The sequence below is a fragment of the Chanos chanos genome, chromosome 7 (assembly GCF_902362185.1).
Source record: "Chanos chanos chromosome 7, fChaCha1.1, whole genome shotgun sequence".
Taxonomy (NCBI): Eukaryota; Metazoa; Chordata; class Actinopteri; order Gonorynchiformes; family Chanidae; genus Chanos; species Chanos chanos.
In genome coordinates, this window is record NC_044501.1 from 45,303,739 (window position 1) to 45,317,765 (window position 14,027).

Genomic DNA, 14,027 nt, shown 5'->3' on the forward strand with positions numbered 1-14,027 from the left:
AACTGCACATACATCTAGTTTCTCATCCATTTCATGATAATCTGTCACATACTATTCCATGCCAGTCTTTTGCCTGCTAGGTTACAGCCAGACAATTGTTTGGTGGTTATTTGATTGACACTGTGGTAAAATTAGTTGTTGTCATTACACGTTATACTCGACACTGTCACTGAGCATTACAGTAGCAAACAGTCAATATGATATATAAAATGATCATTACGGACCCCTCCCCAAAAAGACAAATCGAACTCATGTGAGCAAAAGGTATTTTAAAAGTACTTAACTGTCTGTATTTATACAAGGTGCAAACCTTCTTGCTGGCTCGTAAACAATGCACACTTTCACCATGTTTAACAGTCACACAACAAGAATGTCCACATTCCAGTCTAAGAATGAAAGAGGTAACTGTTCAGCATTGTGTCTGGATTAAGTAAACCATTCATCTTAAATTCTTTCTTAAATTCTAAACTTTCCACTTACAGGAAAACAAAATCAGATTTGAGATGGTCTAAAACCTAAACCTCTGCCAACACATCACTTTTATTCTTTTGAACTGCCAATTGCACATCTCTTCATTTACTCTGAGGACAAAAGTACATTAAAATTCAGTATATGCTCTTGTGGCGCGTGGCCAAGTGGTAAGGCGTTGGTCTCGTCCTGAATTTCCCCAAGGGGATGAATAAAGTGTCTGTCTATCTGTTACCTCTCTGTAAATGTTCCCTCACAAAAACCTTGCCCCAGGCAATAAAAGTTTATGGGGAGATTCATATCTGTAGGGGTAACATATCATTGAATGTTTTGTATATCTCTGACATTTACACTTTATTCATGGGATAAATTTGACAGAGTGTGATTTTAAACAAATGTTTCCAGCAGTGGTGACCCAAGACCTAATACTGGATCTTCAACACCCATGGTCCTGCTGGATTTCATATCAAATAAAGTGTTTTAAGTGTAGCGACAGCAAAAAACAAGCAGTATTCCGAAGGCTCAGATTTGAAGAACACTGTCTGAGAGCTGTAGAAGTGCTTAATCTTTTTGAGGATTCACTAGGAAGTTCACTAAACCTCACTATCATATAGCCAACCGTATACATTAATGGAGTTTTGTTTTCAGGTAAAGAAAAAAAAAAAGATTTCCAGGTTGCCCCTGTTTCAATGCCATCATTTTTATTGGCTGAGGTGAAAGTGAGAGACCTGATGTGAATCAGAAGTAAAACAAAAAGAAAGCTCTGTGGATCTCTTGTTTCGTTTCTCTGTAGACGTTTTAGGAGTAGAACAATAGAGCCATTCACTGGAACAATACTGAATAGAATCTGTAGATTTCACTTTCGAATCTCTGTAAAACGAACACTGGTTGGCAATGTGCCAATGAAACGTTTCACAGAATTACAGATTCAGCAGGCGAAACATAGAATGCAGCATTGCAAAAACACAGCAAAAGTTGGGAAGGAACACAATTGCCTTATGTTGCTGATAAAACCTAGGTGTATTAAAATGATTTATTCTTTTTTTTTTTCCATTACAACACCTGAATTTCACACTCCTTGAATCCTATATTACTGCCTTTTTGAGGATCTGGTGGGCCATTACTGGCTATCTAGTAGTAAGGTGGGAGGGTCAGCTTGGTTTCCTCAACTTCCAGATTTCTTATGGAAATAAAATGAGGTCTTCAGCAAGAAAAGAAAGACAATAGCACACACAGAAACCACAAAGCCTGGGACTAGATCCTGAAGAACAATTACAACACGTTCAATTTTATAGCCTCTTCTGACCCGACAATATAAACAGCACGTCATTAGAGAATGTCACTGGAAGCATCGAGTTTTGCTTGATTATGAATCACTCAGCTCTGATAACAGGTGAGGTTTGGTGCATGAGTTTGACTCAAACACATCTACGGTCTGTTTTTTTTTGGGGGGGGGGGGCAGACAGTTTGCCGTCTGATGAAAAAAAACTGTGGAAGAACAGACACTTTATTATTCCATTACCTTCAGTTCACTTCAACCTTTATCCATATCCCAGAGTCTATCTGTACTGTAGAGAAACAATACTTTCATTCCAGACTATTAATACCATGAGGCAGTACTTGCATGACTCACTCTAAGTAAATTTGATTTAATACTTAAATAAATACACCCACATTACAAGGAATACAAAGACCAGATTTCCTGACATGTTCATAATGGTAAGAGTGCCTCTTGTCTTTGTGGTACAACAAGTGTGTTCCACCATACCAATCAAAAACAGGATTAACTTTCATTCCGGTGCTAATCCGGCCAGTCCAGTCTATGTTCTTTCCACCGAATGTAAAGCTCAGCAGGTCTTCATGAACGTAACTTTGCGTGTTGTTCCTTTATGTTTGAGATAAGAATCGTATCAGGCCTTACAGGTTGAGAAAATATCAATATTTGATATGTGATAGTCCAAGCCCCCCTGTGTTCAGAGACAATGCAAAAACTCAGACATCGCAGTACCTAACAGATGCCAGAGTTGATGACTCAACAATGAATACTAGATCACCTCAGTCATTAGTTCACCCTGTGAATGGAAATTGGGCCATGTCTCGAGTCTAACCAGCATTCCCTCACTTTAGACAGAGACACCCCCAAAAAGATTGCAGGAGATAAAACGCCAGACAGTTAAGCTACACTACAGATTCAGCTACATTACAGTTCAGCCTAGCGTCCGCTGAGCTCCGGTTGTTTCAACCATAATGTAGTTCGTCCGTTCCGCTCTGCAAAGAATCAGCTCGACCACGCCTCTTCTCTGCCATTGGTCCGCGATGGTGGAATGACCTCCCTCACTCAGTCAGGACTGCAGAATCTCTTGCCATCTTCAGCAGGAAACTGAAAACCCACCTCTTCAGAACCCACCTGTCCCCCACTGCCTAACCTCCCTTTCTATATAAAAAATAATAAATCCTACTAACTTTGTCCCTATATCGCAAGTCTTGTTGTTATTGTTTACTGTCACAGAATTCCAGGAGCGTAATACGGAGGGTGCAGCCTTATTGTGATCTCTGTTTATGAGGCAATGGGGATCTGATTGATGCATTTATTATAAGTTGCTTTAGTTAAAAGCATCTGCTAAATACCAAATTGTAAATTGTAGTATTGGCATTTGATTGACACTTTTGGCACTCATTACATTAACAAGGTCTATTTAGGAGGCAGGGTGCGCAAAGTGACAGCCATTCGGTCTTGTCTGGCCAGTCTTAGTCGCCTGACCACTCAGCAAGTGCAGGACTGCCCGTCGGTGGGGCTGTCTGTCGGGCTTGGATTGGTAAGACCTAGTGGTTCAGTTGGTACTCGCTCATCTGTGACAGAGAGCTGGGAGAAGAGCTCGTACGATCAGGGCAGCTTCCTCTCATGTTTCACAGAGGTGACTGGTGGGGAAAGGTGGCGAGGAAATGTTTTCCTCGGTGGGGTTTAACAAATGGCTTGACACCCTGTAGACACACCCGGATGTAGTGGAGCATTCTCTCAGCCCACTCCACCTGCTCGTCACTAACCCTGATGTACGGAACAATGTGACGATAGCTATTGGGCAGTACTTGCAGGAAAACAAAACGCCCAACAGCTCTGGAAGCCACAGCCATGAGTCCCAGAGCCAAACCCCCCTTTATGGGGGATTTTTGGAAAAAGCCACAAGTATTTGTGAAAGTGAGGTATGGGGGTCTTGAGCAAGAAACCAACCCACCCATTAGATCTAGAAGTCCAGTGTGGAACAGCCAACTGTACTTTGACAATGTAAATGCAGGTGAGACACTGGGGGGGGGGGGGGGGGGGGGGGGGGATATGGGATGATGATTTCTATTTTGATGATCTCTTGGCTGCTTGCGATTTCCCGAACGTATCGGGAGATCAAACAAAGTAATACAGAGGCATCCGTGGTACTCTGATGTTCTCCTACACTTTTCAGTGTGACAAGCACCTGACTGGAGAACACTGTGACAGATACAAGCCGTACCCCAGCCAGCTTCTTGTACGAGAAGAAAAGTAATACGGGCAAACAAGCAACAACAGAATCACACAAGCCTTATAGAAATGTGTTTAAAAAAAAAGTGCATGAAAAGCAACTAATTTTTTGTGATGTCATATTATCTGAGTGATCATTAGCAACATGCAAGTGCCCAGAGGAATATGTGATACATTACAAACAGTCTTTTTTTCTGTGACAGAAATATGCCACAAGGGGGCAGCAGTGGGATTGGTTTAAAAAGATGATAGAGATGCACCTCTATAAATATATCCATAATTCCGTGGTCGCATCATTTATAGATGCCGTTTTTCAGGCCTCATTCTCAACCTCCCTTTCTCCTGGCCAATCAGAGCCCAGCTGAACTTCTTAGTTAATCATTACTCACACTTGGTCCTCATTCTCTCCACGTGTTTATACTCCCTGTTTGCAATCCACTGTGCTACCAAGGCATTTTTTCCCCATATTTCACAGATTTCCTGCATGCTGAACTTCTGTTTATTTACCCCATTTTGGGCCCAACCTGCAACATTCTTTCTCAGTCTTTGCAAACAATGAGGTGGCAATGGTATCTGTCCAAACTAAACACCATTGTAAATGAACAGAAGGCATGGGCATACTGAAAGAAACAGAACAGAAAAGGCTGTAAATAATTATAAATGAGCAGACTTTCAGCCCAGTTGCAGACAGATCGGCGATGCAGAGCAATGAATAGTGGAATAATTCAGTCATTGGTGGGAGAAGAAGACGGTGTTGTTATAGCTACTACTCTCATGTGAGTATCCTTAAAAAAAAAAAAAAAAAAAAAACTATACATAAAGTCCCTGAATTACCACATATAATCTCTTACACCTGTACATTTCACCTTTTGACATTGCTAATATTTAAAATCATCTCCATCCTTATCACAAATGCTTTAGAGTCGGGTGGCACTCATGTTGAGGAGACTATGGAGGATTGTCTTCAGTCAGTCATGCAATTTTGAATGTCTGTCTACTTAGCAAACCCTCATTACAAAGAACCCTGCAGCCTCTCAACAGGAAAGCTACCCCCATTCCCTTTAAATGCAACACAAACTAATGGAAAGATAATTTACCACAAGGGGGCAGCAATGCAATTGGTTTAAGAAGCGGAAAAATCTGTACAGTGGAAATGCAGAAATACAGATGAATTTATATTTTAAAGTGTTGCTGTCAAATAGTGAAACTAGAGGAAATGAAGTTTGCAGAGAATATTTGACAATGTACATTTCCTTAGCAACGAAAACAAGAAAGAACGAAAAAAAAAGGAACATTAATGAATTAATAAATGAGTAAACTGTGCAGCTGGGTAGCTACATATAGATATTTATATACGCTGTGCATATGTGTGTGTGTGTGTGTGTGTGTGTGTGTGTATAAATACGTGTGTGTTTAGCAGACCTCTGAGGTCATCAGAGCCACAGTGTGGTGTTCATTGGAACTGGGTGAAAACCAGGAAATTATTCTCTTCACTAAACACTGACATCAAAGGTAAAATGATAGTGGGGGTGGGGTTAGGGGTGAGATGTGGTCTTGGGGAGACAGGAGGATTTAAAACTCATATAAAACCCACATTCTCTCACTGGCAGCAGCAGCAGTAGTGAAAGCTCTGGATCCAGCTCAGGTAAATGTGAACATATCTTGACTTACTATGGATTTGGATTTGAAAACAATGAAGGCTACATCAAGCTAAAATTTAAAAAAAAATCATCATTACAATGATGGGTGATTAAAAATGAAAAATAAATAAATTAATAAAAAAAATCAATAAAAATCTATGAATGAATTAATCTTTAACGTGATATACAAGTTGCAATCACATTAATGTAATTAAATGGCATATATATCAACAAGATTTTGAAATTTGTGTAGTCAAGTAAATTGGTTAGTAATTTGAGTGTTGAAGATTATGTTATAACAGGTCATTAGAGGTTGTTTCAAATGTTCAGATCTCTTATGTTAGTTCAGTTAATGATTTTAGTCACATCGGCTATCTAGTCTGAAGACAACTGAAAAGTTGTGCACCCAGGTAAGGTAGCAAGGCAGATATGATGAAGAACAAAGAGGTGTGTTCACTTAAACCCTGGTTATGTTTCTCCTTCACACTGTACATTCAGTTCTGTATTCTGATGATCATTTGAAATGTCCTAGATTCAGTTGATATTTAGTTGTCTTTAGAGTGGTGGTGTCCTTGTAAAGAGCCAGTAAACACAATGGGTAAGAAACTTCAAGGAGGACAGGGGTAGTTTTAAAGACGTAATTTTCATTCAAGTGTTTCATTTGAATGAGTGCAAGTCCACAAACACAAATTAACGTGGTGCTTGGAAATTGGGGGGGGGGGGGGGGGGGGGTATTTCACTGCTTTGTATATTGAAACATATTGAAATGACACAAGAAACGTAATGCCATGTAATCCCATGTAATCAGTATGCCATGCAGTCGGGGAACTTATGTTATTAAATTTATCATAATTCTTTTAAACTCAGCCTAGCATTTTCTTTTTCTCTATCTTTTCAGACTACAGACTCATTCTTCCACGTGTGCTTCGTGCTCAGTCTGTAAAGACTAGACAGTGTAAGAACCAGGTAATCTGACTCTGTTTTGGTTTTACTACCCCACAACAGAGGACAGGATCGCTCTCTCCCAGTGTCTCTCAAACACACAGCCAGAAACACATGCACTCTCTCACTCACTTTTTGACCTCATGCCATGTTGACTCATTAACTCACTCAGTCACTCACTTGTTGACATGGAGGCACTAATTTACTCTTTTTTTCTCTCTCTCTCTCTCTCTCTTTTCTTTAAAAGAAATACGGGGTGTCGAATTTTGACAGCATGTTCATCAGTCGGGAGCCTGATCATCTTAGTGCCGCTGTAATCCTCACTATCGGTCAGTGTGTTGGGGTGCCTGCTTTGGGTTGGGCCGTCCATTTTCTGTATCGTCATCGAAGAGCTGGAGGCAAAATCTCAATCTTCCTCATCTTCCTCATCCTCTGTGATCTCGCTGATACCTCTATTTGTATTTATGTTTTGGACAAAATATTTAAAATCGCTGTCACGCTTATTGCATGATCGTTTTTACAGTTTGGTCTGGAGTGAGACTCTGTGGTCTTTACTTTCACTTTCTGGTGGCGTTAGAGAAGCTTCTCACTCTGTCATACCCATGTTTGTCTGCTCATATCTTCACTCTACCCTTCTCCATCACGCTCTCCATCATTATTTTCATTTGTACCATTACTTTACATATTTTAAACCCGTCTTATGGTATCGCTTGGGGTCTCTCACAAGTTGGAATTTTAGCCATTTTATTCAAACTCACTTGCACCACTGCACCTTCATCTCACGCCTCTAACACAGACAGGAAGCCAGGATTTAAAGTGTTAATCGTTGCCACAGTAACACTGATGTTTTATATGCCAGGCCTAGTGACCTTTAGTTTATCGAGGTGGTTTCCTCACATGTTCAAGTATATTGTGGTATGTGTGTCTTTGACAAGCATAAGATTCATCACAGATCCCCTCCTGTGTGTGATGGTCTCCAAGGAGAATCCCAGACAGCCGCCGACTCAAACAGAGCTCAACCCAGTCTGAGCTGTGACAGTTAATGCTATCTGAATATACTCAACAGATCCCAAACTTGTCATCAGGATCACTGTTTGAGTGATGGAACAGAAAAAAAACCTGTTTAATTGACAATTTAAATTGACATTTTCCCACTTGAATATAAGTTGATTAGGGTGTATCTGAGTAAGAAACATATCTGAAATAATAGTATGATTTTATGGCATATTTAAGCATTGACAATTAACTTTATTCTGATAGCTCCCTTTTGCATGTTCATCTCTTTGTGTGTTTCAAAACACTATGACTCATCCATGCTTTATATGCACAGTAAAAAAAAAGGCTCTAAATCCAGATCAAATATATGTCAAATGAACATGTAAATAAACCAAATTTAACATTGTGAGTGTGAATGTCTAACCCATGTGTCATTTGTAATGTAAAGAATAGGCGTTATCGCACATCAGGTAGAACCTTTGCTGATACTACTTACATCAAGTGGAAGTTTTTCCTGTGGGTAACAGAATTATCTCCTCAACAAAATGAATGTCACCAACAGCACTGCTGTAATGCTTAGATACGCATCTGCGAGGCCACAGGGCACTGGGTGGGTGTTTGGCACAGAGAAGAGAAGCCATTTGTCTGCCTGGTGGTCTGTCTGTCTGTCTGGCTGGCTGGCTGGCTGTTTGTCTGTGGTTTAGGAAGCAACTAACACACAGTGTAGAGGCTTTACTGGAAAAAAAGGTGTGAAAATATTTTTCACAGACTCATTCTCATACACGCACACAAATACACACTTACACACACATGCGCGCACACACACACACACATTCTGGCACCCCAGAAAAGAAAAAAAAAAAAAGATTAAATCTCCTTGACCTCCAGTCTTCCTCATGGTTCTCTGAGAATATCTTCCTCATCATTTGACAAAACAAAATCCAAACTGCTTCCCATAATGTACGGATGTGATATAGCGTCTCAAATTAGCCTACTATCCAAAAATTATACTGGATGAGTGATGACATTGATGCTGCATCTGCATTAACATCATGATGCTCATTAGAATGAACATTATTCGCTAGAAGGATGCTTAGAAGAGGGTGACGGTTTTCTCGTTGTTTCTGTTGTCTCTGCCTGACCAGTGCTCCAGCTCTTTTGCCTCGCTTCCTTCTCCGGCTCCGTTTACAAGGTGTAGCAGGTAGACTAAACAATTTACATCTAAACAAATGGAAGTCTGCTGAGTCTGTTGAATAATTTTTGGCTATAAAATTCGCATCCATTGTAGATCTGATAAAGCAACAACAACAAAAAAAAATTAAATCTAAGGAAGAGCTCGGAAAACAACAGCCATCTTGATGGCACGTTACCATAGCAACTCATGTGAACAGATCTGAGGTATGTAGGGTTTCTCAGTTATGACTATGTTCTGTTGTTCTGTTGTATTTCTATCAGTGAACACAGGTGTGTGGGGTGCCGGTGCATTCAGTGTGTGGTTTGTATGGAGGCAGTTCAGCAGTTCCCATATGAGTGTCTCTGTGTTCGGAAAATAGAGAAAAAACCCTGCCCAAAATTCCCCTATACACACACATACATAAAAATTCACACACACAAACACACACACACACACACACACACACACACACACACACACACACACACACACACACACACACAGAGTTGTATTGATGATAAGGTTAGGGGACTGCTGAAAAGGTTATAATTGAGTTTTGGACATTAGGTTATGCACAGAACTAAAGCATTGCATCACATTTGACGTTCAATGTTCAGTGAGCAACTGCACTACAAAAGCCTGGAACAAAAGGAGACGCATTATGACCCTCACGAAGATCAAAGGGCAAACTTTACACAAACATCAGTTATGTTCCTCTTCACAGCCCTCATTTTTTATATAATATGATTTTGGTATGAAATATCCTGCATTCAAAAGATTTGTGTGTGTTTCTTTATGCCTTGTGTACTGTCATTGTAAAGACCTCATAATCTCATAGAGGACAGGAGGAGTCATGCAGCTCCATGATAATGCAGTGAAATGATATAATAAATGTGATACCATTTGCCAGTCAAAATACCATACAAAATCCAGCTAAAACAGTGCACAGCACAACACTCAAAGTCTGAAATGACTGACTTCCCTTGAGCTGCTGTTGTTCTAAGCTCAGCTCAGTATTTTCCACTGTCAGTGACACTCTCTGTTCCTCTCTCTGAAGACATCAAGGGTGTTAGTTGTTCAGCATGTGGTTTGTGGTGATTCTGCAAACAGTGCAAGTGGCATCTTAGGCTAAATTGTTCCAGTCTTACCACAGATGTACGTAAGAAGAAGTAGTTCACTTACAATGTCTCATTCAGTAATTCACAGACTCTATCATTCAGATACTCACTCATTCATTTACTCAGTCACTTCCTCACCTGTTAACAGGGATACACAGATTAACTCATTTACAATTTACTCAATCACTGACTCTGTATTTATCTCTCTCTCTCTTTTTTTTTCTTCCTCTTCCTGTTTACGGTAGAGACTTTACAGTAGAGACTTTAATAGGTTCAGAGTGCCTCTGAAATTCTGGCATCAATATTCCTCATCACTGGTGTGTGTGTGGGTCTGCCTTTGCTGGTGTGGACTCTCTGTGTTCTGTACCAGCACCAGAAGACTGGAGGCGGAGTCTCGGTCTTCATCATCTTCCACATCCACTTCAACATCTCCAGTCGATGACAGACATCTTTAGTTTGGTCAGGCGTTACTGATAGACATCTTTAGTTTGGTCAGGAGTCACTGATAGACATCTTTAGTTTGGTCAGGAGTCACTGATAGACATCTTTAGTTTGGTCAGGAGTTAGGCTAGACATCTTTAGTGAGTGAGAAATATGTGAACAGGTCTGAATTATGTAGGGTTTCTCACTTATGACTATGTTCTGTTATTCTGTGTGTTTTTACCACTGTACACAGGAGCTCAGGGCATCAGTGCATTCAGTCTGTGGTTTGAGCTCATTGTGGATGCAGTTCAGCAGTTCCCATATGAGTGGTCTGTCTATGTGTTCAAGAGATAGATCAAATACCGTACCCAAAATTCCCCTATACACATACACACTGTACATGCAAACACACATGAACACACAAACACACGCACGCACACATGCACACACACACACACACGCATACACACACACACACAGACACAAAGACACACAGACACGCATGCACACACACACAGACACAAACACACACAGACACGCATGCGCGCACAGACACACATGAAACACTTGAACTCTTAATTCCTCTAACGCTCTTAGTCGTATAGATAATAAAATCAGGAGACTGCTGAAAAGGTTATAATTGAGTTTTGGACATTGGATTATGCACAGAACTAAGGGATTGCATCACATTTGACATTCAGAGTTCAGTTAGCGACTGCACTACAAAAGCCTGGAACAAAAGGAGGTGTATCACGACCCTCACAAAGATCAAAGGGCAAACTTTACACAGACATCAGTTATGATCCTCCTCAAAGTCCCTGTTTATTTTTATAATATGATTTTGGTATGAAATATCTTGCATTCAAAAGATTTTTGTGTGTTTCTTTATGCCTTGTGTACTGCCATTGTAAAGACCTCATAATCTCATAGAGGACAGGAGTCGTGCAGCTCCATGATAATGCAGTGAAATTATATAATAAATGTGATACCATTTGCCAGTCAGAATACCATACAAAATCCAGCTAAAACAGTACACAGCACAACACTCAAAGTCTGAAATGACTGACTTCCCTTGAGCTGCTGTTGTTCTAAGCTCAGTTCAGTATTTTCCACTGTCAGTAACACTCTCTGTTTTTCACTCTGAAGACGTCAGGGGTGTTAATTGTTCAGCATGTGGTTTGTGTTGATTCTGCAAACACTGCAAGTGGCATCTTAGGCTAAATTGTTCCAGTCTTGCCACAGACGTACGTAGGAAGAAGTAGTTCACTTACAATGTCTCATTCAGTAATTCACAGACTCTATCATTCAGATACTCACTCATTCATTTACTCAGTCACTTCCTCACCTGTTAACAGGGATACACAGATTAACTCATTTACAATTTACTCAATCACTGACTGTATTTATCTCTCTCTCTCTGTTTTTCTTCTTCCTCTTTTGTTGTCATATTTTGTTGACGGTAGAGACTTTAATAGGTTCAGAGTGCCTCTGAAATTATGGTTTCAATATTCCTCATCACTGGTGTGTGTGTGGGTCTGCCTTTGCTGGTGTGGACTCTCTGTGTTCTGTACCAGCACCAGAAGACTGGAGGCGGAGTCTCAGTCTTCATCATCTTCCTCATCCACTTCAACATCTTTAGTCGATGACAGACATCTTTGCTTTGGTCAGGCGTTACTGATAGACATCTTTAGTTTGGTCAGGAGTCACTGATAGACATCTTTACTTTGGTCAGGAGTCACTGATAGACATCTTTAGTTTGGTCAGGAGTTAGCCTAGACATCTTTAGTGAGTGAGAAATATGTGAACAGGTCTGAATTATGTAGGGTTTTTTCACTCATGACTATGTTCTGTTATTCTGTATGTTTTTATTACTGTACACAGGTGCTCAGGGCGTCAGTGACTTCCCTTGAGCTGCTGTTGTTCTAAGCTCAGTTCAGTATTTTCCACCGTCAGTAACACTCTCTGTTTTTCACTCTGAAGACGTCAGGGGTGTTAGTTGTTCAGCATGTGGTTTGTGTTGATTCTGCAAACACTGCAAGTGGCATCTTAGGCTAAATTGTTCCAGTCTTGCCACAGAAGTACACTGGAAGAGATAGTTCACTTACAATGTCTCATTCAGTAATTCACAGACTCTATCATTTGAATATTTACTTGCTCATTAACTCAGTCACTTCCTCACCTGTTAACAGGGATACATAAATTGACATGTATTTTGTATTTACCTTTCTTTTCTTTCCTTTTTTTTATTTTTTGTAAGAGCTCATCAGGTTGTCATATTTTGTTTATGATACTTGAGACTTTAATAGGCTCAGAGTGCCTCTGAAATCATCATGTCAATATTCCTCATCACTGGTGTGTGTGTGGGTCTGCCTTTGCTGGTGTGGACTCTCCGTGTTCTGTACCAGCACCAGAAGACTGGAGGCAGAATCTCAGTCTTCATCATCCCTCCACATTCACTTTGAATGTCATATGACATCTATAGTTTAGTCAGGAGTCACTGATAGACATCTTTAGTGAGCAGGTCTGAATTATGTAATGTTTCTCAGTTTTGACTATGATGCACTTATCGTAAGTCTCTTTGGCTAAAAGCGTCTGCTAAATACCAAATTGTAAATTGTAATTGTTCTGTTTTTCTGTGTATTTTTATTACTGTACACAGGTGCTCAGGGCATCAGTGCATTCAGTCTGTGGTTTGAGCTTATTGTGGATGCAGTTCAGCGGTTCCCATATGAGTGGTCTGTCTATGTGTTCAAGAAAAAGATTAAATACCCTACCTGAAATATCCCACACACAGACATACAAACACACACGCGCATGTGTGCGCATGCACATACACACACACATGGTCTTGCTGTGTTCATGCAAGAAAAGCAAGTCAGTGATTTAAAGAATGAACGAGCCAACGAAAAAAAAAAAAAAAAGTGAAATGATGTTTTGATGCTCCATTAAGTATTTGACCTGCTTCAGCTGCCTGTGTGTGATGCAGTATTAATAAATGATCCTGTGAAAATGACATTGGAGTGTTCAGTCCTCCAAATCCTTCCAACATGTTATGTGAGAATCTGATCAGATATTGTACAATATGCATGGGTCACACTGAATGACCTTGAGCCGCATTTCTGTATTGAAACATAAACATATCTCTATAACTTTTTAGGTAGATCGAATGACTAGGTCTTTACTCAGTTCATGGACGGGAGAGAGTGAAGCAAAAACTGACAGAGATTTATTTAAATTAAGAAACAACTGAAGATCAAATCAAAGTAATTCTAATTCATTCGTGTTCCGTTTAAGTCACAATATCGCCCTCTGGCGGTGAAATTGGAATATCGCTCTTGACCTGTGGAATGTTCGTGTTTGCAGTGCAACTAAGGAGAAAGACTCTCATTTAGAATTGCCCTTTAAACAATCGCCAGTCCTTCATCTTTGTGACAGAGGGCTCTGTCTCAGGCCGCGGGCGGCGTCTTTTCCCCACAAACTAGCCACTTCCCTCAGTTGTACTGTGTTTGTTCGTGTTTGTGTCCTGTTACGTGTACGCCATTCATACATATCTATAATACACATATTCCGATAACATAATGCGTTAGCTTCGAGGGTGCACACTCGAAGCGCGCAGCAGGTTACCCGGTTTCATACACACAAAGATTTCCAATTCACGTTCACAATCTTACAGGTTAAAACACCCCACAAACACCCTAAATTACACCTAAATGTTTGTTAGCGTCTGTACTGTTGTTTGTTTTACCGTTACCGTC